Source organism: Pyrgilauda ruficollis, unplaced genomic scaffold (assembly GCF_017590135.1).
Source record: "Pyrgilauda ruficollis isolate IOZ18807 unplaced genomic scaffold, ASM1759013v1 scaffold262, whole genome shotgun sequence".
NCBI lineage: Eukaryota > Metazoa > Chordata > Aves > Passeriformes > Passeridae > Pyrgilauda > Pyrgilauda ruficollis.
In genome coordinates this window covers 172064-197907 of record NW_024523956.1, presented here as the reverse complement: position 1 = coordinate 197907, position 25844 = coordinate 172064, and the positions used below count along the sequence as shown (strand labels likewise).

General features: G+C 55.4%; 1 protein-coding gene across 3 annotated transcripts in view; it reads left to right on the top strand.

Annotated features, from left to right (window-relative positions):
• The first annotated feature begins 9956 nt into the window (after nt 1-9956).
• The window catches only part of LRFN5 (leucine rich repeat and fibronectin type III domain containing 5), a 44922-nt gene continuing 29034 nt past the window's right edge, over nt 9957-25844 (top strand). For 2 of the 3 annotated variants that reach the window (XM_041471333.1, XM_041471331.1), the window contains exon 1: nt 9972-10095. The gene's annotated coding sequence lies outside the window, so the exon portion shown is untranslated. Of the gene's footprint in view, nt 10096-25844 lie in introns of all 3 variants that reach the window. The other variant, XM_041471332.1, reaches the window with a different exon arrangement.

Sequence of the window (25844 nt, the reverse complement as noted above, 5' to 3'; positions counted from 1 at the left end):
AGCTGGGACAGCTGATCCCACGGGACACTGTGCTGGAACACAGCTGGGACAGCTGATCCCAACATCCCAAGGGATGTGCCAGCCCACGGGACACTGTGCTCAGCATATAAAGCTGGGGTATGGGGATGGGGCACGTTGGAAGTGGTGGGGTTTGCATTCCCAAGTCACTGTCACGGGTGCTGCAGGCTGGCTGTCCCACGGGTGGCTGAGCACCTGCCTGGCATGGGAAGCAGGGGATGAATTCCTTTTTGCTGTATTTGTGTGCACAGCTTCTCCTTGACCTGTTAAACTGACTTTACCTCGACCCCCCAGTTTAGTGCCTTTGCTCTCCCTGCTCCCCACCCTCCCTGCAGAGCGCGCAGCGGCAGCGTGAGCCGGGCTGCTGGCCGGGGTGAGCCCAGGGCACCCGAGGGGCCAGGGCTGCCCCAGGCTGGGGGGGCTCCAGGAGCTGAGCTGCTCCTGCCCGAGCCCCAGGCAGGGCTGGCAGCAGGGGCACAGCCCGGGGCTCTGTGTGCCCTGTGAGCCAGCACAGCCCGCACAGTCCGGAGGGCTCGGCTGCTGACCCCCAGCCCAGCCCTCTGCCCTGACCATCGGCTCTGCACACAGCAGCAGCACAGCTCCACACGGTCTTCGTTAACCCCGTGTTAAACATGGAAAACACTGCAAAAAAGGAGGCTTGGTATTTCACGTTTAGTACATGAGTATTTTGGTGTTTAATGCATTTTGGTGTTTCTCTCGTTTGGAGATAAAAAAAGCATGAAAAAGCTCCTTTCTGTCTTTCTGCTGGAAATGTATTGAGGTTTTCTGAATTGACATGATAAATTTGCTTTAAAAAAACTAGTCTAAAATCAGATGGAATGAACAGAATCTCTAGAAATGCTTTTCCAGTCAGATGGGCAAAGCAAATGGTTATTTCTTTTTACTTCTGTTTTTTGAAAAAAAAAAAGGTAATTCACTGTGTTTCAGAGCCAGAGCTCTCCTTGCAATGTTGCTCTCAGATGTGACCAGCAGTGCAATCCTACCCTGAACTGTGCCAGGGACTTGACAACCTGTCTCACGTGTGACAAGTGGTCAAGAATGTGGGAAATCGTAAAGGTAAGAAGACAATGTGTGCTTTCAGTGACTGGCTGGAACAATTGTCTGTAAGCCTTAGCAATGGGCTCTTGGCTAGGAAGTTTTCAAAATGCTCTGTAACAGAGAAATCTTTGGCTGCTGCTGGCTGCAGGTGAGCTTTGCCATCTTCCCATTGTCTCAGCCGTGTGATGAGGCTGATGCTGCGGTAAAGCTCGAGGGCTGTACCCCAGCAGTCCTGTACCCCAACACAGAGGAGAGTGCTGGCAGCTCCAGACCCCCTGGGAGCTGGGCTCGGGCTCTGGCCGTGGGGAGCAGCCCAGAGCAGGGGACAGGGCTGACACCTTCCTGGGCTGCAGGGCTCTGTGCCAGCGCACGGGCACCTCAGGAGCCCTTGGGCAGCTCTGACACAAGAGCAAAAGCATCTCTTTTCCTCTGATTTTCAGCATTTCTCAACCTGTTCACATGACCAAACTCTTTTGGCAGCCCTATTTTTCCAAGCCCCGTGGCAGCCCCGGTGCTCATCCTTCGTGTCCTGTGTGAGCTCCCAGGACTGGCAGGCACGGGGCTGGTCAGGGCAGCAGCCTGAGGGTGCAAAGAGAGGGATCTGGGCTGGGGGTGGCAGCAGGGCTCCCAGTAGCCCCTCATCTCCCCTTTAACCCACAGCCAACCCCCACATATTAGGAAATGTTACCCAGGACCTGAGAAACATAGGAAAAGCAGGAAAACACTCATCTTTAGGGGCTGGACTTAAAAAAAAAAAAAAGGAAAAGAACACCTGTGTTTGGAAGCTACCATGGGAAACTGAAGATCAGAAGTAAAACAAGCATTTTTGTTGAGGACAGCTAGAGACTGGAGCAGCTTACCCAAGGGGCCAGTCGAGTTTTGCCTATGGAAGCTGTTTTCCTTCAGCCCAGCCTGGGTTCATTTCCAGAAGAATTTCAAGCCCCAGACCCAGTGGCTGCTGGTGTGTGCCCTGTGGCAGGCCAGACTGGCAGGATGCACCTCCCTCTTCTCCTGGGGAATGGAGCCCCAGGACCGAGATCCTGTCCTTGAGAGGGGGCGATGGCACAGGAGCTGCAGAGAGCTCCTTGTGGCAGCAGCAGGGAGAGGGTAATTAGCAGTGACAGCTCCTGACCCCGCGTTCCCCATCTCCCTGACTCCTGTAAAGGAAGTTGTTAGTCAAATGCTGTGCCTTCAATTAGTGCTAATTACCGCGGAGTCATGGCATCCTGAGATTTTAAACACAGTGAGGAAGTCTTGTGTGATTAGGGACCATCAGGCCACTGTCTGAGGGGCTTCCATGCAGCATATTCCTGACAAGATGCTTCATGCCAAACAGGTGACTTTCAATTCTGTTTAATCTGACATAATATTATTAAAATAAAGCAGGCTGGCAGACTGAGACACAGAAGAGAGCCCATGTTCTCCTCTTGCACCTCTCAAAAACCAGAACCAAAGGGATGCCTGGAACCTTGTGAGTGTTCCTGGGACTCCTGGTCAATTTTTTGGCTAACACAGCCCATAGCCCACCAGCCTGGTGTGTGCTGGGAGAGCATCACTGGGTCAGAGCAAGAGCCCCAGAAAGAGCTAAGGGTCAGCAATGCAGCCACTGCTCCCCGTCCCTGCAGCCAGCATCTCCACATATCCCCTGCCAGGAGGCTCGGCTGGAGCCTGCTGACTCTTGGAGCAGAGCACACCAAGCTGGGGCTGTAAAAGCCAGCTCACCCCAAAAGCCTTTGTAGTGGGTCCCACAGCAGCGGCCCTGCTGAGGTTTCCCTCCCTCCTTTAGTGCTGGAGGGGATGCCCACTCCATGATGATGGAGGAGGAATGAACACTCACCCCTGGGTGGGATCTCCTTGGCTCAGAGGTGTGGGATTCAGCTGTGGTTACACATTATGGCATCTCATATGGCTTGAGTGGTGAATGAGTGAATTCATGTGAATCCCCTGAGCAGAGGGGATCCAACCCTTGCTGCTGTGCTTGGTTGTTGTGTCCCCTAATGAGTTCATTAATTTACAGAGCACTTTGTCCTGTGAGAGCCCCGAAGGACAAGGCCAGCCCTCCTCTGGCTCCTCCTGCCAGCTGCGAGGGAGTGTGTCAGTGGCCAGGCAGGGCAGGGCAGCGGTGCCCTGGGGAGCAGGGGCTCAGGGGAGCAGGGGCTGCCTGTGCCACGCAGCCTGCTGGGACACTCGAGGTTTCCACCTGCTCAGAGGGGTGTAGCAGCAGCACTGAGCCTGCAAAAACGAAAGGAGGGTGGGCACCAGGAGCAATGAAGTGATTTTAGCATCCCTGTGTCTCTAGAAGGGGTTAAATCCGAGCCTGACTCAGGACCTTGAGCCTGGTTTGTGTTATGAACATGCACAAGACCTGGTAGTGAATGCCCAGGCCAGAGGGAAGAGCAGACCCTGGGCTGCAAACACTGTGTTGTGGTTCAGCTGAGGAATTCAGCACCCGGAAATTGCTCTGTCTCTGCCTTATTAGATTATCTTGCTGCTCTTTCTTCCTCCTCTGTAGGGTTCTTTATTCAGAATTTGCTCAAATATTTTCCTTCAGAAGATTTAATATCTCAAAGTGCAAATATCCAAACCCTGTATCATTTTGTAATTTCATACTCTGTAGTTCTTTCATATGCATATCAATCATTTGCCTTCCTTTTGAAGGATGCAGCTTGAGTAACGGTAGTGAAAGAAAACCCATTCAGTGTTGATTTTAATTGAACAAGCTCGGAAGCAGTGGGGATCCATGCCAGACGCCAGTTCGCTCTTTTTTGAAGAGTTATTACTGGAATTCTTTTGCTTCTGTGTCTCTGGTGGTTTTTTTTTTTTTCCAATTAGCAGCTTCTCAAAAATATTAGTTATCTTATTATTTCCCTGGTTCTGCTTGTTTGGGATGCTCATGCATAATAATCACTAAATTCACTTTCTCCTCCCATTCCAATGGAATACTGTATTCCTTGTCTCTGCTGGAGCAACGCTCCAGCCTGCATTCCAGAGCAATTTTTGTAGTGAAAATTAACTCCTTTTTGGTGCAACATTTTCATTGTGGTTATGGCAGTGGTGAGCTCCTGTGTACTCTAAACTGCAGCTGTAGAGATTGTAAACATTATAAATCCAAGACTGCCAAGGCTGTAAATAAAAGTTTATTCTTTCTTCTCTGTACAAATGAGGTGTAGGGTAGCTCTTAATTCTCCCACCATGATGAGTTGAACATTAGCCCTCAGCTAATGTTGCTTGGATAGAAGAGAGGAGATGGAATATCCAGAAGAGTAATATTTTGAATTACTGGACATTCTTTTCCATACAAAATTTGGCTTAAGGAAAAGAATTAAGTCAGCAGCTGGTAGAACAATAAATTCCCATCTATTCTGGAAATGAGCTCTGCACATGGCTCTGACAGTGCTGAGGAATTGGGACAGGCTGTGATGGAGACTTTGCTGTTTTCTACTGAGAAGTCATCTGAACAAAAAAGGAATAAGTTGTGTAAGAAATAGATGTGAATAAGGAAGAACTTTAGAAGATCAAGACCCAAAACTCCAACATGAAGAGAGTGCAGGTGTTAAGGGAGCACGTTATTAAAATTCCAGAATCAAGGGGGAGGAGACAGGCAATGAAGCACATCTTTGGGTTTAAACAGGCCAGGGGAGGGGCGCTGAGCCCTGGTGGCACAGGATTAGGTACCTGTGCTGCTTGTCAGCCCATCCCATCTGCATGACACCCAACATTTCTGTCTGCTGAACTCATGGAACCACAGCATCATTTAGATTGGAAAAACCCTGTGAGAGCACCGAGTCCATCCATCCTCCCAGTGCTTTCCTGCTGTCCAGCGACTGGAAGCTGCACTCAGGGATGGGCAATCCTTGTTCTTCAATGCAGCAGGCTTAATGTCACCTGCAGAAAAGAAACACACACGGAACTGTCTCCCCTAAGGCAGCCCCCAGAGCACAGCACTGCCAGCACCCTGGGTCTTTCCCTGCGGTACAGGCTGGCTTTGCCTTCCCTGTCCAGCGGCGCTGGTCCCCTCAGAACCACGAGTACTCACAACCACAAGTGTGTCTGTTTATAGAGGGGGAATGATGGGGCTGCCCAGGGTGTGAGCAGCCCTCTCCTCATGCAAGCTGTGCCCCAGCTCCATCCCACACCTCAGCACTGCCTGTCAGCCCCAGCGGGCCCCTGCCAGAGCCTGGAGGTGACAACGACACCTGTCAGAAGGAAATGGCCTTTTGCAGGTAGCAGGTTTTTTTGGGACAGGCTATTTTTCTAAATTATGACTAGGCTTAGTCTCTATTTTTATTCACAGCCCTGCAATATATCTGTTTCTTCCCATAATATTTCCTCCCACCCCTATCTCCAAATTAAACAAGCTGGGCTCTGGGTGAGCTCGTGTCCCTGCCAGGCCACCATGGGGTGAGAAAATCCATTGTGTGGGGCACAAAGCTGGCTGAAGAGAGCCCTGAGCTCGTGTGCTGGCTCCAGGGTGGGCAGAGCCTGACTGTGGGGAGTGGGCTGAGGCAGACAAGGCTCCTTAACAGGTCAGCAAAGTTTTCCCAGCTGTGCCTCTGGACCTTCCCAGACAAAGCTGTGCTCGTGCAATGCAGAATTGTGGCAGGCTGCCATCCCTGCAGGACACTCGCTGCTCATCCGTGTTCATCCACCAGCGTGTGTCTGACAGTTAAAGCACTTTTTAAACAAGCCAGGTACCAACAGCTAGAAGCCTTCAAAGAATTATACAAGAAATTAAAAAAAAAAAATCAGCACATTATTTTATTTCTCAAAGAACAAATCTGCTAAAAGATTAAGCAAACATACACTACAATTACTTTACTCGTGACTTTAAATCTGTTTTTTTGATTAAAAATGCAATTAAGTATTATTAGCTATTAAGTATCTTGGTTTGGTTCCACTAGATGAAGCCAGTTGGTTTGAGGGTAAGCCTGTCACCAGCCCCCAGCCCGTGGTGGTTTTGGCTGTGAGGTCTGATTCACTGGCAGGGTGGGCTGGCACATGAAGGCCAGGGCACCAGCACACGCTGGGGCTTCACAAGCACCCATGCGCCCCAGGGAGAGTGTCACAGCAGCTCACCTCAAATAAAATCAGAAGTAGTGCTGAGGGTCTGTGTGCCCTGGCCAGGTTTAGCACTGCCTGCCCTGAGCCTCCCCGGCCGGGCAGGGTGAGAGCTGGGGCACCAGGACAGCTGGGGAGCATCCTCACCTCTGGCCTGGCAGCAAGGACACAGAGGGCTCCCGAAGGAGCAGGATCGCTCCCTGACATTTTTTGTACAATGCAACAGCTCCCCCATCGTACAGGCTAAAGAACTTAAAATGGAAGAGCATCCCCAGGAAATGATGGCTGGGTTAACTCCACATGCTTCCCCGGTTCTTCTGGAAGGAGAGGCTGGCAGTGCTCTGCCACCTGAGGCGTTCTTTTCTCCAAGGTGCTCCAGGGAAGAGAAATCCACTTCACGCAAGGTGACATTTGACATTTCAGTGGTTAGGGCAGTGAATTTTCTCCTCGTGACGATGAATAAGCATAGCGGGCTGCAGACACTTTTTGATGAGGCGCCGCAGTCTCTCTTGAGGAGTACCACGTACTGCCTCTTGCCATGCATGTTGCGAGGCTGCGGGAAGCGGCGGTGCCGGCGCTGCCCTGCACTGCTGCCGCTCTCCTTTAGGGTGTACACGCTGCACGCTGTTCCAGCGCTCCGGTCCCGGGAAGGCGCCCGTGCCGTGGAGAGCCGTGCCCAGAGCCGTGCCCAGAGCAGAGTGACCTTATCCCCGAGCAGCTCCGGGCACAGCTGCCACCACCGCCCTGCTGTGCCCCGGCCGTCCGGCGGCCGCTCGCAGGGATGCTGCTGGCCCCGGCACAGCTCCAAGCCTTGCTCGGGTCTGCGGCGTGGGGCTGCGCGGGAGCTCTGAAGGGATCAGGGACGGGCAGCCCCCTGTGGCACCGCCGTGCCGTGGGCAGCAGCCCTGGGGCACCCTGTCGCCAGCAGCTGCAGCACGGTGGCACTGTGCCTGGGCCCCGGGTCCCTCCTTCCGGAGGTGACTAAGGGTTAGAAAGTGCATAAAAGAGCTCTCTGTGCTATTTAAACAAAGCACTTTCCTCCAGGTCTCATTATTTCAGGGAAAAAAAAAAAAAAAAAGAAAAAAGGAAATGATGAAATAATTTAAAAATTATAGCTGAGAGGGGAAAAAGATTTCAGGTTAAGAATTACCAGCTCTGCCAGTAAAAAAGCATTTTAACACTAGCTGGAGAGAGCAAGACAAAACCCCCAGCAAGGGCTTGTTCAGAAGGGTAAGAGGGGAGGTGACTGAGCCCCAGCAGGGTGAGGGTCCCCAAGGCAGGGTGAATCCTGGCCAGAGTAGGTGGCAGCTCACCTGAGTAATCCTGAGCATCCCCAGTGCCAGGGCCACGCAGGACGGTGTTATCCATGAGGTACACTGCCAGGCACTGGGAATAAGGATGCCCCTCCCCAGGGCACCGAGGTTTGTCCCAGAACAGCCTGTCCCTGGGCATTGAAGGCACCTTCAGGCACAAATCCCCACAGAGTCACCGGGGGCAGCCAGGAACACCCCAGGAGGGAGCCCAGGAGAGGCCCCAGTGGAGCAGTGAACAAGAGGGAGGGGAACAGTTTCAGGGTAAGCCCTGCACGGGACAGCAGCCACACACTGTCACTTAGGTCTGGGTCCAGGATCAGACAAGTGGGCTTTCCATCCCAGCCAGGAGCGAGTGAACCTCCCCAGCACACCCACAGCTCCCACACTCCTGGATGTCCCAGGGAGGTGCAGTTTTCCCCCTGGGTACATTAACTAGGCGGTGGTGTCATCTCAGTCTCATGTCCAGGAGGGATTTCAGGCTGACAAAGAAGATGCAGCAGCCCTTGCTCGAACACCTGAAGCCAAAGAGCACAGGACATTGCTTTAGCTGCAAGGATGTGGATCTCTTGGGCTGCGCTGCACTGGTACCAGTTCAGAGTGGTCCTGAACCAGCCCTCACAGTGTGTTTGTGCTGGATGGTGCAAACCAGTGCACCCCCCAGTACATACCAGGCTCTGGGCACATGCTTCCACTGAGTTTCCACTGAGCTTCTCCATGTTCCTGTGGCCAGGGAAGCTGTGCCCCGATGTTTGTCTCCTCTTCCAACACCAGCCACACTGCTGGCATCACTGGCATGCCAGCCCCCCCTGCTTCTGGGGCAGCAGAGAACTGACAGAGCAGCAAATGCTTGAACCTGAAGCCCTGGTGAACCTGAAGACGCTGGTGGATGCCAGCCAAGATCACGGATGTTTTACCAGGGAGCATCTTATTGTCTCTCCTCTCTCTCCACAGGGGAGCACACTGTGAACGCCAAATCAGAGCTGAGCATGACACTGCCTCCAGCTCCAAAGGCGACCAGTGCTAGGACTGAGTGTGGGGCAGAGACCGCCCCAGCAAAGCCAGCTGACGTGAGTTCCTTTGAGGGAGAGAAGATTCAGGCTCATTTCCTCCTGCCAGCCCCTGTCCCCTGTAACAGCTCGAACGAGCTCTGTGAAACAGCAGCTGGTACTTGGAGATAAACACTAACTGAGCCTCAGCCTGGCAGCCCAGCCCTGGACAGCTTCAGAGGCTGCCAGAAGGACAGAGGATGATGCGGCTCTGGCAGCTGTGTTCCTTTTGAGACCAGGGTCACAGGCTGCTGTGGAGACCACTCCAAAGTTCTCAGGTCACACCGACAGCCCTGAGCCCAGGAATACGGATGTGTTCCCTCTTGTCACCCTTACCGATGCCAGACGCTGCATCCCAAGGCACAAAAAACTTTGGCATGGTGTCAGCAGACAGGCATGAGGACTGCCACGGCACCTTCCCGTGTCTGGAACGGGGCTCCTACCAGGTGCATCCCCAGCCAGAAGATGAATCCCGGCAGCATTGCCCCCGCTGTCTCCGAGCAGCCCGTGGGTTTTCTCCTGCACCCTCAGCGGCAGTGGCCACGCGGGCTGGTCCGGCTGCAGAGTCCCGGAGCAGCCCCGGAGGAGCCGGCAATTGCCTCCCGTGCCAGGGGGAGGGTGTCGGGGGACACGGGGCCGCTGCCCAGTGGTGGCAGGGCACGTGCCTGCACATCCCTCCAGGTGCGGGGTCACTGGCCGCTGACGAGGTTCGTTAATTAGTTCCTCTTCCAGGCTCTCCAGGCAGTGCTCCTCTTCTTCGGGTCCTGCAACAACCCCGGCGTTTCCCCACAAAAGCGCACTAGAAAAGGGTGCAGTGTTCCATAGCACGAAATGCACTCTCGTCCCTGTTAGAGATCCAGGAGACAGGTAACGATGCCGCAATCCCCAAAAGCGCTCCAATTTACTGCCCCCACAGATGACCCAGCACTTCTTTCTCCTGCCAGGATCATCCCTCCTAGAAGTCCGGTGTTGCAGTCCCTGTCCTCGGACCGGCAGGGCACGGGCAGGATGCGGGCAGCTGGGTGCCCCGAGGCTGGACAGGAGCCCTCGCCATGCCGGCGGTGCGGAGCGGAGCGGAGCGGAGCTGCCTCCGCGCTCCCACCCCGCGCCGCGGGACGGTTCCGCCGGTGCATCTACCGGATCGATCGTTAGGTCAAACTCCCGCGCACCGCCCGCAGCCGCGCCGCCCCCGCCCGCCCCGGACCCGGGGGCCCGGTCGGCGGCTGGGGAGGGCTGTGGTCCCCGGGAGGGCTGTGGGGTGCCCCGAGGGCCGTGGCCGCTCTCGGCGCCCGTCGCCGCAGCCTGGCCCCGGCGTGGCGGGGCAGGCGGAGGCGTGTCCGTATCCGTGCCGGCGCCCGTGCCTGGTCCCGCCCGGCGGCGCGGGCGCGGAGCGGCGCGGAGCCGCATGGCCCTGCCGCCGGCCGCCCCGCGCTAGCGGCACCCGCACCCGGGAGGCGCCGGCCCGGCGGCGGGGCTGCCCGCGCCTCGGCCACGTCCGTCTGTCCATCCGTCCAGTGCAGCGCCCGGCGCGCAGGATCCCGCAGCGGGGTGCGGAGCGGCAGCGCTTGGCGAGGATTAACCTGGCGCAGGTACACGACAAGGTCAGCGCCGGCGGGAGCAGAACGGGGCGGGCTGCCCGGTGCGGGGCGATGCGGGAGGGCTGATGCGGGCGGGTTGTCCCGCGCCTCCCGCCCCCGCCGCGCGTGTGTGCATGTGCCGCCGCCCGCCCGAGCCGCCGCGTGGGGCCGTCCCCGGGCCGCCCTGCCCGTCCCGGCCGCGGGCAGCTCCGCCGCGGACTCTCGGGGGGGGCTCAGGGGGTGCGGGGCTCTGCCGGAGGGCGCAGGAACCCCGCGGCTCCCCCCGCCCCGTCCCACCGCCCCTGGCCGCCACACGCACACCGCTCTCCCCGCGGCTCTCTCCCCAGGGCCGCCGCGGTCCCCTGCGTCCCGGGATGCGGCTGCGCCCCCCTCTCCTCCGTCCCCTGCGCCCCCTCCGTGGCGAGCACCGCTGTGTGCGGGAGAAGAAATGTAGGACAGAATGGCCCTTCCCCGCCGGAAGGTTCCCGTTGGGGAGATAGCAGAGCAGCGGAGAGAAGCGGCGGAGCCTCGCAGCCATGTTGGTGTCGGAGCATCAGCCCTCGCGGCTGCGGGAGCCCGGCTGCCGTGCGGGAGCGGGCATGGCTGGGCCAGCGCGCTGGGAAAGCCTCTCCCGGGCTGGTCCTCCCCAGCATGGACTGGGGAACACTGGCTCTGCGGTTCCTCTACATCTGGGACAGCAGCTCTTCCCTTCCTCCCTTCCAGTCTGTTGCATCTCCGGGGCACTCATTATGTTGTGTGTGTGGAACAGAGGCATGTGTTGGTTCCAGCTGTGGTCATGAACCCGGCCTCAGCAGTCCTGGAGACCGGGGGTGGGACAGCAGGTGCCCCCAGCCAAGCCCAGCCCCGTGTGGCCTTTGGCTGCGTGCCGTGGAATGGACAGGCTGGGTGTCCCTGCCCTTGGCCATCGTGCTGTCGTGCTGGTGGTGCTCCCACCCACGCTTCCATTTCGCATGTTCCTGTGTGACACGTGGTGTCAGCTTGTTCCTTCTGAGCATCCTCGGGCGAGCGCTGCGTGTCCAGGGCTGCTCAGGCCAGCACAGCCAGTCAGCCCACTGGCGAGGCGAGATGGATCCATCCTGGAATTGAAGCCTGTTTGGTTCCAGCTGTGCCTCTGCAGATGGAGGGGTCTGGGCTGGCCCTGGCAGCAGCAATCCTGGCCGTGGCTGTGTCTGGGAGCGTGGGGCAGTGCTGCCCAGATGGACTGCGTGTGCTGGCTCCGGTGTGTCCTGGTGTGGCAGGACTGCATCCAGCCGCCTGGAGCCGGGTGCTCGGGGCTGTGTGTGCTGCCACAAGGACTCTGAGTGGGCACCCTGCTCCTGTGTACAGGCCTTGCCTCGGAGCTGGCCCGTGGGCTCGGTGGTATTCCAGAGTCGGTCCTGGCAGGTAGAGGTGTGCCAGGCCTGGCAATTCCACTGCTGGTCTGGGAGTCAGGTTTGGTTTTGCACAAGCAGCCGTAGCAGAGACTGCGTGTTCTCAGTGCCCAACACCTTCCCAATCCACGTTGCTAAATATATACTGCACTCAAGGGATTATGCATTTGTTTAAATGCATAATAAATGTGTTTAAATGCGTAAGGCTGGATCATAATGCACACCAGAGTTTGCCAGTTTGGCCTCCAGTTACAAGCCTCTCTAAGATACATCTCCTGGCATATTACCTCATCTTTCTGCTTTCAGAAAGAGCAATTCTTGGTTTTATCATGGCAGGGCAGTCAGTGGAAGCAAGTCCTGGATATGTCAAGTACCCAGTGCAAGTTAAAGCTGAACTAGTTCTCCTGTTCAGCAAACACTTCTCAGTGCTGGAGGGGACTTGAGATTGACCCATTCCACCAAAGACATGCAGATGTGGAAGTGGGCTCCAGATTGTCCTATCCCAGTGAGAGCCGGTGGGCTGAGTGCTCCTGTCATCCTTACAGCCAAGAGAAGCTGCACTCGACTGCGCAGGATGGTGCCTCAGGGGCTTGGTTTGAATTTTTCATGCAGGTCTGTTGTCTGGAGAGGCTCCTGTTGGCCATTGAAGGTGTGAGTGGGGCCAGGGAGAGGAGGCTGAGAGGTGGCTGCCCAGCCCAGGATCTGGGCTGGCTGGGAATGTGGGAAGCCCAAGAAGAGATGTGGCTGAGCAGCATGGCAAGGAAAAAACAGATCTTCCTCATTTTTTTGAGAAAGATTAGAGGGGATGCGAAGGCGGGTGCATCGGGAAGGATGGCCTTGGCACACTGGGTGCCTGCCTTGGGTAGGTGGAGCATCCCGAGGTGCCTGGAGGGCTTGTCCCTCTGCTGGGACACGTGGGGGTAGTTCAGAGGCTGGAGAGCTAATGGCTTTCCATTGCTGATCGATACCGCCTGTGCTTTCAGATGTGGTGACGGGCTGGGTTTTATGGAGCAGTCTTTGCATATTCCCTGCACAAGCAGCTGGGCCCGAGCGCTGCTCTAATGGCCTCGCTATTAGCGGGCTCAGAACCTGAGCCAGGCTGAAAAGGCTGTGTAAGTGCTGCTCAAGCGTTTTGGGCCAGGCATATTCCATGCATTAGGGAAGATTTGTACTCTTTGGACCAGACATCACCGAGTGTTGTCTATTTATACACATCTAAATATATCCTCTGCAGTCTTCAGACTTTTCTAGCTAGTAGTAAAATTACTTTTCAATATCATGCTATTAAACCATGCTTGCTGACACTGTCTGATGAAGTTTGTGCTAGGAGAGCCTTATGTGTGTATGTTTGTTTTAAATAAAAACTATTCTTGAGTTAATTACCTAAAATACTTTGAAAACAAAAGCTTGTTGTCTGTGTGGCTGGGTAGCAGGGAGAAATGTGGTCTAACAGGAGCAGCTCTGGAGACATGCTCAAGCCTGGGAAACCAAATCCAAACCTTATCCAAAGTATAAGGTTTTGTTGCTGAAGAGTGAACCATTCTTTCTAGAAAGTTTTTATCAAATAATCATGCACTTTGCAGCAAAATAGAAACATTTGCTTCAAATTAGTCAGATACACCTTCTGGTACTCTGGAGTTTGAGATGTCATTCTGAAAACAAAATGACAAATCTTGAAGTAACATAGGTATGGAATTCCTCTGCAGTGCCCAGATCCAGGCTGTGGAGGGTGTTCCTCAGAGCCCTGTGCAGGGCTGGGTCTGTGTCCCTGTGTGCAGTTCTCTGGAGCTGCTGTGGGTCTCAGTGGGGCTCCTGAGGAGGGCTGGAGACTCGGCTACGTCCCCGACAGCCATGGGCATGTGGCTGGGTGGTGGTGACAGAGATGGCTGCCTGCAGCCCGACGTGGAACAGTGATGGACTTCGTTTTGTTTTCTGTGGCAGCTCTTGCTGTTAGTTCTTGGAGAACTAAGAGGCTGCAGAGGAGGGGAAAAGGGGTTGGTATTCACAGGGGAGCAGGTGAGATGAGGAGGGGAGAAGACAGGGCTCTTGGAGAAGGCTCTGGCCAGAGCCCCTTGAGCCAAAGACAGGTGCTGATCCCCAGGGCACCCCTTGGTTGGGGCTCTGGGCTCCACGAGGTCTGTAGCGTGGTGACATGGTGTGGTGCCAGGAGCCGTGTCCTGCCCCGTGGGCACAGCTTGGTGTGAGGGTGACTGAGGTGTCCGAGGGCTCCCTGCCCGTGTGCCCCATCCCGCCTGGCTCGCTGGCCACCGCGCTGCAGGCTGGGCACGCCGTGCCCTGAGCTGGGCAGCACCTTCTGTGTTTCCATGGGATAAATGGCTGTACCAGTCATGTTCGCTTGGAGCAGGCTGGATGATGTAGAAGGTGGTTTGCCAGATGGCTGACTGAGGCAGTGATGGGAGCCTTGGTGGGTGCCTCTGGTTGTGTAGCACGTGGCCAGTGGGACTTCAGAGTATTTGAGCCAGTTCCCAACGCTGCAGAGCTCGTGTCCAGTGCTGTGGTTTTGAGTGGCTCTTGTAGATGAAGCTTCTCCCCAGGAACTGTCTCATGGCAAAACATTTCCATGAAAACATATGATTAGGTAGCTTTGCTTTAAAGTGGAATATCTTTTTTCCCTTGAAGTTTTTATTTAGGCTTCTCTGTCAAGATCATGTTGGAATTCTTTTTGGATTGCAGACAGATAAAACTCTTCAGTTTTTGTTGCCTCAGCATTGTTTCATTGCCAGAGAGATGATATTCCCTGCGTATTTATTTCCAATTATTTATACTTCCTGGTCTCTGTAGTTGGCCATGGGGGATGGAGCAGCAGGAGCCCACCACAGTGAGCTGTGGCAGCTCTGTGAGTCCTGCAGCAGGTCTCACCAGCTGTGGGACAGCAGGTGTACACAGAAAACACAGACAATGAGGGAAGGGCATGGTGGAGGAGGTCACATTGAGAGGAATCCCCAGGATGTGTTCTCAGTCCCCTGGTGCTGCTGGTCCTGGGATTGGGATGGGATTGCCTTAGGACCACTGGGGAGTCATGCAGAGACGTTCTGCTGCACACGGGTTCTGCTGCACATGATGCCTAAGCCAGGCTTAAGGGTTTGCCTGAGGTGTGAAGTGTCTGCCCCAGCACAAGAAGGCACTGCCATGGGCACAGGCAGGCAGTGCCATGGGCACAGGGAGGCCATGCCATGGGCACAGTGAGGCAGTGCCACGGGCACAGGGAAGCAGTGCCACGGGCACAGGGAAGGCAGTGCCATGGGGCTCCGGCAGCGCCGCCGGGCTCCGGGAGCTGCGTCGTTCCTGTTTTCTCCAAGGCACTTTTGCAAGCCCTGATGTAACGCTCCCCGATAGGGCTCGTGGGAGCGGGTCTGAGTAAGGCGAGCGGGATTTGTCGCCTTGTCAGCCGTGAGTCAGTGTGCTGCCGGGTACGTGCTGTTTCACAGGAGCCTCTGCTGCCGGCTGCCATCGCATCCAGCCGGTGCTGCTGCGCCCCGCGCGCTGTGGGCAGGCCGGGTGGTGCCGTGGGCAGGTTTGGTGTCGCGGTGCCGTGGGCAGGTTTGCTGTGCTCGTGGCTCCTCCTGACACGTCAGCCTTGTGTCTCATCTCCGCCAGCTGCAGTGACGCTGCTCTTGGGGACCAGGCTCCAAACTGCACGTCCAAGAAGTGACGGCTGCTTTCTGCGTCTGAGCCTCAGCTCTGGCCGTGGCTGCCTTTGGGGACAGTCTGCCGTGTCACAGCCGGGCTGGGAGGGCTCTGCACACCAACAGTACCCTGGGCAGGAGAGCACCGTGGCCCTGAGTGCCACAGCTGAACCCGGACAAGCTGATGTAGACAACTGAGCATCTTTCAGCTTCGGTGTAAAGAACCAGGCTAGCAGCACAAGCCCCATCTAGGCTCCAGTGCTGCCCAGCAGCAGGGTGTCCCAGCAGGCCCTGTCAGGGGTCCTTGGCGTGGCCAGCGGTGGGTTGGAGATGTGCTGCAGGTGCCTCCAGGTGACCACCTGTCCTCCCAGTGTGGGTCTGGTAACGTTCAGGCCCCATAGGCTGTGCTGAGGGCCAGGGGTGGGGATGAACATGGAGACAATCAGCCACCCTGGTGACATGTGGCCTCAGAGGCTCAGCCAGCAGAGCACCTGCTTGGGGACTCCTTTGTGGGCTATTCACCACTTGCTGCCCTGGCGTGTTGGGCCACTGAAAACAGATGTGTCTGTAAGGATTGCATTTAGGGACTGGGGGGGGCAGCCTGCCTTCTAATACTCCATGTTCCTTGCACAGAGCCCCCTGCTCATCTGCAGCTGGATCCTGCAGGTGTCCCACATGCACCCCCTCTCTCTGCACTCCCCCTCTGGCCAGCAGTGAGGATCCCTCCATCGGGGTCTGGTGTCCTGATGTGGCTGAAATGAGAGGTTGCCTCCCAAGGGCTGACGTTCCTGTTGTGTTCATTATTGCCCTGAGCTGGAGACACCTAGCATGTGTTATTTAAGAAGCATTCTGCAAACATGCGTCTTCTGTGGATTGAAGCAATCCCCTGTCCTTCCCTGCCCCAGAAGGAAAACATGATAAACGCCGTGGAAAAAGGCACGGGAGGTCAGGATGGGTGGTGGCAGCTGCTGTTAGTAGCAGATGAGAACTGTGTTAATTTCTAAGGGAACAGATGAGGACAGTAGTGTTTAAATGAGCATTGTGCTGTGTATCCAGGTGGGTGCCAGCTGAGCTGCCCTGGGGCTGTGGCACTGTGTGCCCCAGCGCTCCGTTCAGCCCTGCCACGCTCCACCAGCTCTGCCAGGGCCTCCCGTGGTGTCTCCAACAGGCACAAAGGGCTCAGCTGAGCGAGCTTCATTTCTTCTAAGGAGCATTAAAGAAGCCAATCAATGTACAGAGAGTGTGACTGCACTTAAATTCCATCTGGAAAGTTATAACAGTAAATAAAGAACAATAACGAGGAGTGAAATTGTGTGGCCAGAAGGATGTGAGACTTGGAATGCTGGGGAGAGGCTGGACTTGCTCCTTGCCATCTGGAATGTGGGTTTAGGTGTTAATAAGGTATCCAAATGGTTCCCCAATGGTCAGTAACGCGTCCCTGGTTTGTACTGGGCTGTGGGGAGACGTGAAGGCTGCAGGAGGAGAGTGAAGGACAGCAGTACTACAGCTGCCACACATGGATCAGAGGAACCTCTCGTACTCCAGGGGCACCACACGGTGTTCCTGTGATGCCAGGCACAGAAAATCTAACCCAAGCATCTGGGGAGCAGCACACACATCTGGCAATCTGCTCCCCACAGGGACAGCGTAGAGCACGCGGGTCCCAGCTGCACTCCCGTGCCCCCTGCTCGGTGTGCCCAGCAGTGCTGTGTGCTCTGTGCCCTCCCGTGTGGCCAGCATGTGTCCGAGCCCTGTTCCATCCTTGCCCTCAGCATGGCCAGCAGTGCCAGCTGGAGCAGCAGTGCTGGTGGTTCAGGTGCTGAAGTGGATTTTGTACAGCAGAGGCTTGCTCCTGCGCCGAGCTGTGTGCGTGAGGTGTCATGGAGCAGATACCTGCCTCCTGCAGCGCGTGGTTTCCCTCTGCCAAGGCTTTTGAAGAGTGCTGAGTTTCACAGAGATGGTTTTGGTTTACATCTGCAGTAGCAGGTTGTGTGAGGCAGCAGAAGGGGATTTCTAGGGTGAGAGGATGGACGAGGAGGACCCGCGTCCCCTGCGTGTCTGGGCAGTCAGGTGGGACTGTGTTGGCAAGGCCCAGAGCATCGAGAGTGGACGGGGCTGGAGGCACTGGTGGGGCTGCAGTGCTCCCTGCCCACCCTGCCTGGAAGGGGCTCTGGGTGGGGGTCACCCTGCAGACAGGGTGGGCAGCAGCCCGGGAGGAGGGGGCCGCAGGGCTGGGGGCTGCAGGGACAGGGTCTGACTGCCAGCTGCTGCTGCGGTGGTGCTGGCAGCTCCTCAGCCTCAGGAGCAGCTGGGAGGGCTGCTGCTGGGTGTGCTGGTGGTGTGGAGCAGGGCAGAGAGCTGGCTCAGCTCCCTTTCAGCTCAGCCCAGAGCCGACTGCTGGCATATGACACTCGTTATCTCTGCAGCTCAGAAACGCAGTGCTCAGGGCATCCTGATGGATTTGTGACACTTCCCATGGGACTCTGTGCTCATAAACCAATTAAAGGATTACATCCTTGTAATGTGGAGAGTATTCTTTGTTTGTTAAGTAATGCAGGTATGATTCAATTAGTGACAGGCTGACCTGCTGATGTCAAATGTGGATGCCAGTCAGGTTGGCCTCAAGCTCTGCCCCCCAGATGGGAGCAGCAGGAGCTGAGGGGAGCAGCTGCCCCTCCTATAGCTCCCTGTGCACAGTGTGGAACTGGGGGAGTTTTTTGTGGCTCTTACTGATGTGTTTCCTTTACAGAGTCACAGAATCACAGAATCATTTGGGTTGGAAAGGACCTTGTGCCTCATTCCACCCCCTGCCATGCCAGGGACACCTTCCACCATCCCAGGCTGCTCCAAGGCCACTCCAGCCTGGCCTGGGACACTGCCAGGGATCCAGGGGCAGCCACAGCTGCTCTGGGCACCCTGTGCCAGGGCCTCTCCAGTCTCACAGGGAGGAAGTTCTTCCGTAGAAATGAAATGGTTTGTTACTATGAGGTGGTTTCAGGCTGGGCTGAGTGTTTGTTGTGGCTCAGAAAGCCCTGTGTCACCAAACGGTGTCCAGGGCACAGCCTGTGCCCCTGTGCCCCCCTCTGGGTGGCTGTGGGTAGCTGCAGTCCCCTCCCTGTGCCCAGCTCAGGCTCTGCCATGTGCTGCTCCGTGTTCCTGCAGCAGCCTGGGCTGCACGAGTGCCGCGGGGTGCAGGGGTGGAGCTGCTCCTTTGGTGAGGTGCTCAGTGCTGAGTCCTGCCCCAGGGAGATGCCTCTGCTCTGGGGCTCCGGACAGCCCGGGCAGGCACAGGGCTGCGGGTGTTCTTCCCCCTGGAGAGGGGAGCAGCGGCTGTGGGTGACTCGTGTGCCTTGGCACCCGAGCAAAGCACTGGCTGGGCACCTGCCTGCCAGGAAGGATGGGAGAAACAGAAGTGTAAAATACCCTGCACAGCAGTGAGGCTGTGCAGGAGTGACTCTGGAGTAGAACAGGACTGATTCAGCACATTTGAAGAATAAATTAAAGTTCAAATCTCAGGAAGGGGTGGTTTGCTCCTAGGTGAGAGACAATGGAGCTCAGACAGCACACCACCAGTGTGTGACTGGGAACAACTGGGTGCAAAAGGTGTTTCCAGACTGCCAGACCTTTCCAGAAAGATCAGTATGTTTCAGTGTACTGAATAATAAATGCTGATCAGAAGCCCGCTCTGGTTTTCCATGCAATCTAATGACAGAATTGCACTTAGTTTGCAGCACAGATCAAGCAAAACTTTAAGTGTTGAATGCAAATATAATGTAGAAAATGAGGATCTGCACATGTGTGGGCTAATAGAGGCACAAAAGCAGCTCATGTAGCCTGGCATTGCTGGAGGAACATAAGCACCTGACAGCAGAATTATCTCTGAGGACCACAGACTGACTTGTAAACTGTGGAATAAATTGCTTTTATTTTGTAGCATTTACATGCTCAGCTGCACTTCACAGGGTTTTGCTTGTCTGGCTATTCCTGTTTGTCAGGTGGAAGCCCTGGACTGCTGGGGGCTGGCAGCTGGGGAGCTCTGAGCTGGGCAGAGGGCACAGCCTGGCAGTGAACTCCTTCCCTGACAAAGAAGTACCAGGTAGAGGGGCCGGGAGGGTGATCTTGGAGCAGGGCAGAGAGGCTGAGGATGCTGCAGAGGGGGAGCTGTCCTGGCCCCCTCTGCCCTCTCCCCCTGCAGGGCAGTGGAAGCCCCAGCCCTGAGCAGGGCATTGCTGCCCTGGTGGGCAGTGGCACAGGCGCTGAAGTGGCACAGGCTGCCCAAAGCACGGTGCTGCTGCAGCAGCCTCGTGCTCCTGCGGCTGCTGCCTGCTGCTGCCTGTCTGTGATTCTGTGAAACCTCTCAGGTGCTGCTTCTGTCACTGCAGCTTCAGCAGCTGCTTCGAATCCTTCCAGAACGACAAGGTTTGAATGGCTTTTCCTGGCGGACAGGAGTGGAAGCTCAGGATCTCCGTGCCCAGTCCCAGGCTGGCAGCGCTGGGCCATGCTCAGGCTGGCAGTGATCCGCTCTCCTGACGTGTTTCCTGTTCCCGTCCTGGTGCCATGCAGTGCCAGGCTGCTCACCTGTGCCCTGCTCTGCTCCCAGGGGACGGCATTGCAGCCTCAGGGCTTTGGGCTGTGGCACAGGTGAGTTGTGTGGGATGCAATTTTGGTCCTTCAGAGGGTCAGTTCGTGTCGATGCACAGACGCTGTTCCCCAAGGGTTCAATTGCAGGTACAGCACTTCTGGGCACGCAGGAGCAGCAGTCCCTGCCGTGCTCCCTGCTCCTGAGGTCAGGATCGCAGAGTAGGACGGAGTTTGTGGTGGTTGGAGGGGCTGCAGCTGGCAGGGGACTGATTGCTGCTTGGTGAAGGGGAAGGAGACACTGGAGGGATGTCCATGCCCAGCACATGAGGACAGTGTTGGAAACAGCAACCTGCCCACATCTCTGGTGGCTTAGAGCTGACGCAGATCCGTGCAGATGTTGGCTTCCTCTCTGCACCGTTTGCGGTCACCTGTGCTCCTGGGGCTGGGGCAGGACAGGGCTGAGTGGCAGGTTCAGGATGATCTGGGCGTGTGCTGATGGATGGTGCAGGCTCCCAGCAAACGGGGAGGAGGAGGAGGAGGAGGAGGAGGAGGCATTCCTGGGCTGCAGCACCCGTGCAGTGGCGCTGGGCTGCCTGCAGCACACCGGTGCTGGTGCTGTGGGCAGGAGAAGGGCTGTAGTGCTGGGTGGGCACAGTGCTGGGGACAATGTCCTCCTGTGTCCCTGTCCTGCCTGTGCTGGGCATGGAATGAGTCCTGCAGGAAGTTCCTGTTTGTCGGGCTGATGTCAGGAAGATGGTTTGCCTTTTTTTTTCTGTACCTTTTCGATAACTTTGAGGATGCAGTTTTGGTCCTTCAGAGGGTCAGTTCGTGTCGATGCACAGACGCTGTTCCCCAAGGGTTCAATTGCAGGTACAGCACTTCTGGGCACGCAGGAGCAGCAGTCCCTGCCGTGCTCCCTGCTCCTGAGGTCAGGATCGCAGAGTAGGACGGAGTTTGTGGTGGTTGGAGAGGCTGCAGCTGGCAGGGGACTGATTGCTGCTTGGTGAAGGGGAAGGAGACACTGCAGCACACTGGTGCTGGTGCTGTGGGCAGGAGAAGGGCTGTAGTGCTGGGTGGGCACAGTGCTGGGGACAATGTGCTCCTGTGTCCCTGTCCTGCCTGTGCTGGGCATGGAATGAGTCCTGCAGGAAGCTCCTGTTTGTCGGGCTGATGTCAGGAAGATGGTTTGCCTTTTTTTTTTCTGTACCTTTTCGATAACTTTGATGTTTAACATGCATCCTTGTAATTCCTTAAGCTGGATAATTTAGCATAGTCCTGGTATTCTGTTAGGCCAGGGTGTCGATGCACAGACGCTGTTCCCCAAGGGTTCAATTGCAGGTACAGCACTTCTGGGCACGCAGGAGCAGCAGTCCCTGCCGTGCTCCCTGCTCCTGAGGTCAGGATCGCAGAGTAGGACGGAGTTTGTGGTGGTTGGAGAGGCTGCAGCTGGCAGGGGACTGATTGCTGCTTGGTGAAGGGGAAGGAGACACTGCAGCACACTGGTGCTGGTGCTGTGGGCAGGAGAAGGGCTGTAGTGCTGGGTGGGCACAGTGCTGGGGACAATGTCCTCCTGTGTCCCTGTCCTGCCTGTGCTGGGCATGGAATGAGTCCTGCAGGAAGCTCCTGTTTGTCGGGCTGATGTCAGGAAGATGGTTTGCCTTTTTTTTTTCTGTACCTTTTCGATAACTTTGATGTTTAACATGCATCCTTGTAATTCCTTAAGCTGGATAATTTAGCGTAGTCCTGGTATTCTGTTAGGCCAGAAGACCAAACATCCTAAAGGCCTCATAACAGGAGACCCTAAAACCTTACACTATCTTGGGAAACCAGGGTCTCCTCTGGAACACCTCCTGTGAACTGGAGATTTGGCTCATCCTGGGGGGAATTCCAGGGATGGGGGAATATCACACCATTCATCCCGGCCTCCCGTCGGGGCATCCTTGTTAGCTATGCTAATTTGCAAGGTCTGTAAATGGCATATGTGATCTGTTTGTGTGTATTGCAGCACGTTCCACCTTGGTGAAGTGGTGCACCAGTAAGGATCCTTATTAAAATACCGAGGTTAAACCCCCTTATCCCTTAGCTGTGTGTGGCTCCCAAATTCTTAAAACCAGGGAGAGGCATCAGGACCTCCTTGCTGCTGCAGAGGTGTCAGTGCCTGTGTCACACAGAGGTTTGTCACATGCTGCCCGTGTGTTCCCAGGTGTTACCACAGGGCACAGAGCTGATGGCTGGAGCCTCTGCTCTGGGTGTGGGCCAGGCTGCTGTCTGTCAGCCTTGGTTATGGGGACAGCAGACTTCCAAACAGGATCACTTTGCTTTGCAAAAAGTCTGTCTCAGTCTAATTCCAGCTGTGCCCTGGTGGGTGCATGTGTGGAGTGCCCGTGCGTGGTAAGGAAATTGCAAAAGTGGCTCTTGCACTGGGAGGATGCAGTGGGGACAGCTGTGTCTCACTCAGGCGATGTGGAGGAAAGGCTGCCTGGGAGTGAGGAGATCCTGCTGCACGAGATCCTTCTCTAGGAGACCGTGCTCCAGGAGATCTGGGGATTTGTTTGTTTCCCTCTGTGTGAGTTTAACTGATGGCACACAGCAAAGTAGCACATTCCCTAATTAACACGAGTGAGACAGTGAGGCATTGCCCTGTCCCTTGCAGTGGTGGGAGCTGTCCTGTGCTGTGGACAGGCTGTGGACAGAACTGCTGACAGGAACCCCCTGTCCCCACGTCGTCCCTCGGTGCCAGAGCCAGCAGAGGAGCTGTTCTTGTGCCTGGTACTGTCCCAGTCCCCCGGAGCTGAAGGTGTGGCTTCCTTCCTCTCCCTCAGTCCAGAGCAGGATTCCATGTCTCAGGGCTCTCTTCTGAGACCAGGCTCTGTGTTTCCTGGCATTGCTCCTGGAGCTCTCCTGTGCTGCCTCTGGCACAGCCTGTGGGTGGCTGTGTTCCTCCCAGCAGCTCCTGCGTGGTCTTGGTGGGTTTTGGCAACCATGGGCCTGATGGTGATGCTTCCTCTGGTCACAGCCATTTGAGGGTGGCAGCCTCTGCCAGGATGTTTTACTTTGGCAAATTTACTCTTGCCCCAGCAGCCTGATCCAGGGGAAAGGGGCTCTGTCCCTGCCAGGGGTGGAACTGGATGGTCTCTGAGGTCCCTCCCAACTCACACCACTCTGGGATTCTGTGCTCCTTCAGAAGATGCACAAGCCTGTTCGTGGGAGCTGTGTAAGGTCCCTGTGCCCGCAGAATCAGCGCTGCTGGAGCTGCTGGCTGGTGAAAGGCCTTGGAAACGAGTCAGTGCTGTGAGCAGGATTGGAAGTGCTGCCCAGGGCATCATTCTGCTCTGCTCTGTCCCCTTGATGGGACACTGAAGTAATTTAGTTTTCTGCAGCTCCCCCACCTCATTCTTAATTACAAAAGTGAGCAAGAGGACCAGACAGCAGAAGAGATAGGCAAGGGAGAGCTTTGACAGCAAAGCTGAGAATGAAAAAAAAAGTTATGGATTCCTTAAAGTAAGATTTTTTTTTTTTTCCAGTGAAAGTCTTTCTTATTAAAAGAGATTCAATTGGCATCGGACCTTTGCAGCAGAAATTATGTGCATGCAAAAGAATTTGTGTATCTCAAGAATCTCCAGTACAGCAGGAAGGGCATGACGCCTTTGCTTTTCTGTTGCTTTCTTTAATATAAGAAAACTTGAATTTAAAAAACGGTGAAAAACTAAAAAACCAATCAGCAACAACACAACTGTTGAAATGTTGGGAAATGGCTGTGGTACTTGTCTGGCTCTGGGATCTGCTGTGATGTCCCCTCACACTGTACCTGCCCCCTGTCCCCTCTGCTGTCACCTGTCCTCCTCCCTGGGGCCACTGGATCCATATTTCAGCTCAAGCCTGTGGGTGCTTCCTGAGCTGAAACCAAGGAGCAGCTGCTTCTGTGTCAGGGAATAACCAGGAAATTGTCAAGGCAAGCTTCTCTGCTAAAAAATGGCATTTTTTGGAATGCAAAGCGCTCTTCTGGAAGTGTTTCCCATCTGATGACTTTTCCCTGTGTTTGGGCCAGGTTTAGGTGTGGCCTGCCTGGGCTGGGGCTCTGTGGGTCCCTGGGGTGTGTGGTGCTGGGCCAGGCACCCCGAGCCTGGGGGTTCCCTTGTGCCACTGAGCCCCGCCAGCTTGGGGATTTGGGCTCTCCAGAAATAATTTTGAAGAAGAAGATGGATTCTTGATCCGTCCAGAGTGAAACAAAAGTTTAAAAACTCCCAGTGGCGTTCCCTGCCATCATCTCTGTGTTTGTGTCTCACTCTCTCATCTCCTCGTGCGAGCCCAGGGAGGCTCTGAGCAGCAGCAGTGCCTGCGGGAGTGGCTGGGGATGGTGTCTGGGTCTTGCTTGTGCCACCGGGCACCCTGTTCTGCCCTTGGAAGCTTGGAGCTCTCCCTCTGTCCCCTCTTGCTGGGCTCGGTGGCTGGGCTGTGACAGGGACACGTCACACAGACACCTTCCTGTGCCACGGAGCTGAGAGGTGACTGCTGGAATCCGAAATGCAGGGAACTCCCAGAGCTTTGGGCCTGGGAGCCAAAGCTGAGAATCAAACCCAGGATTTGGTCTGAGCCCTTGGAAAAGGCTCCCAAACTGAGGTGCCAGAAGTGAGAATGGGAATTTAGAGTCTAAAGCAGAGACACTTTGAGCTAAGGAAAGGAAAGTTTAGAGTTTTAGAGTTTAAGATGTGAAGATAAAAGTAGTTCCAGAGGTGAAGAAGGAGTTTAGGATGCAGCACTGTGGTTTGTGTGCCATAACATGAGTGGCTAAGAAAGGTCACGCTGTAGCATGGCTCCATAAGATGAAATATTTAAGGATTGGGTCAAAACCATAAATATCCTTGTTGGCAGTGTTTTATTGGTCAATAACTCCTTAAAAAGTCTTGTAACTGAGGGTCTTGTGACCTTCTGAACCGTGCAGTGAAGATGTGAGCTGAGCTCACCCTTGCTGCCTGTGCAGAAGATAAGAGAATAAATCACATCATCAAAACAGCTCAGAGGTCCTGTCTCTAACTTACTCAAAACTCCCCACAAGTGAATTATCACAGATGAGGAGCAGTGATTTATTTTTAAAGAGGACATCATGTGAAGGGCAAAGTGTCTCTCCCTCTCTGCTTTGATTTCTGGCATAGTTTGAAGATAACTCAATTAGCTGCAGTAAAGTCATGCTGATTTACTTGAGGTAAGAGTTTGAGGTTCCTTGTTTTGTTTCTACAAGTATTTCCCTACACAATGCTTCTCTGCCTCCTCTTGTGAGAGGGAGACTGTGTAATTTTCCTGATATTAATTTAATATAAGAGACAATTATGCCAAAATGTATTAAAAGGGAAATAAATAAGTGTAAAACATGCCCAAACTCCAGATCACAGTCCCCGGCCTGGCTGCTGGCACCCCAGGCAGGGGTCTCTGTGGGGAGCAGCTGTGGGGGCTGAGGGGCTCTGGCTGTGGTGCCACTTGGGATCCACCTGGCCTTGGTTTGCCTTTGAAAATCGTGCTGTTTGGGGAAGGCTCACACGGGGAGGGCACGCGAGAGAGCGGCTGTGCTGTGTGAGCTGAGGTGTGTCTGTGCATGGCCAGGTGTGGCACCACGTGGGACACATCTCCTCGTGCCTGGAGCGCTGGCTGTGAGGAGATGCTGTGTGCTGGAGATGCTGTGTGCTGATCCTGTGTGCTGTCTCTGGAGTGTGTGCTGATCCTGTGTGCTGTCTGTCTCTGGAGTGTGTGCTGATCCTGTGTGCTGTCTCTGGAGCTGTGTGACAGAGCTGTGTGCTGATCCTGTGTGCTGGAGATGCTCTGTGCTGTCTCTGGAGCTGTGTGCTGTTCCTGTGCTCTGGAGCTGTGTGCTGATCCTGTGTGCTGTCTCTGGAGCTGTGTGACAGAGCTGTGTGCTGATCCTGTGTGCTGGAGCTGCGTGCTGATCCTGTGGGCTGTAGATGCTCTGTGCTGTCTCTGGAGCTGTGTGCTGACCCTGTGCTGTCTCTGGAGCTGTGTGCTGACCCTGTGCTGTCTCTGGAGCTGTGTGCTGACCCTGTGCTGTCTCTGGAGCTGGGTGCTGACCCTGTGCTGTCTCTGGAGCTCTGTGCTGTCTCTGGAGCTGTGTGCTGATCCTGTGTGCTGTCTCTGGAGCTGTGTG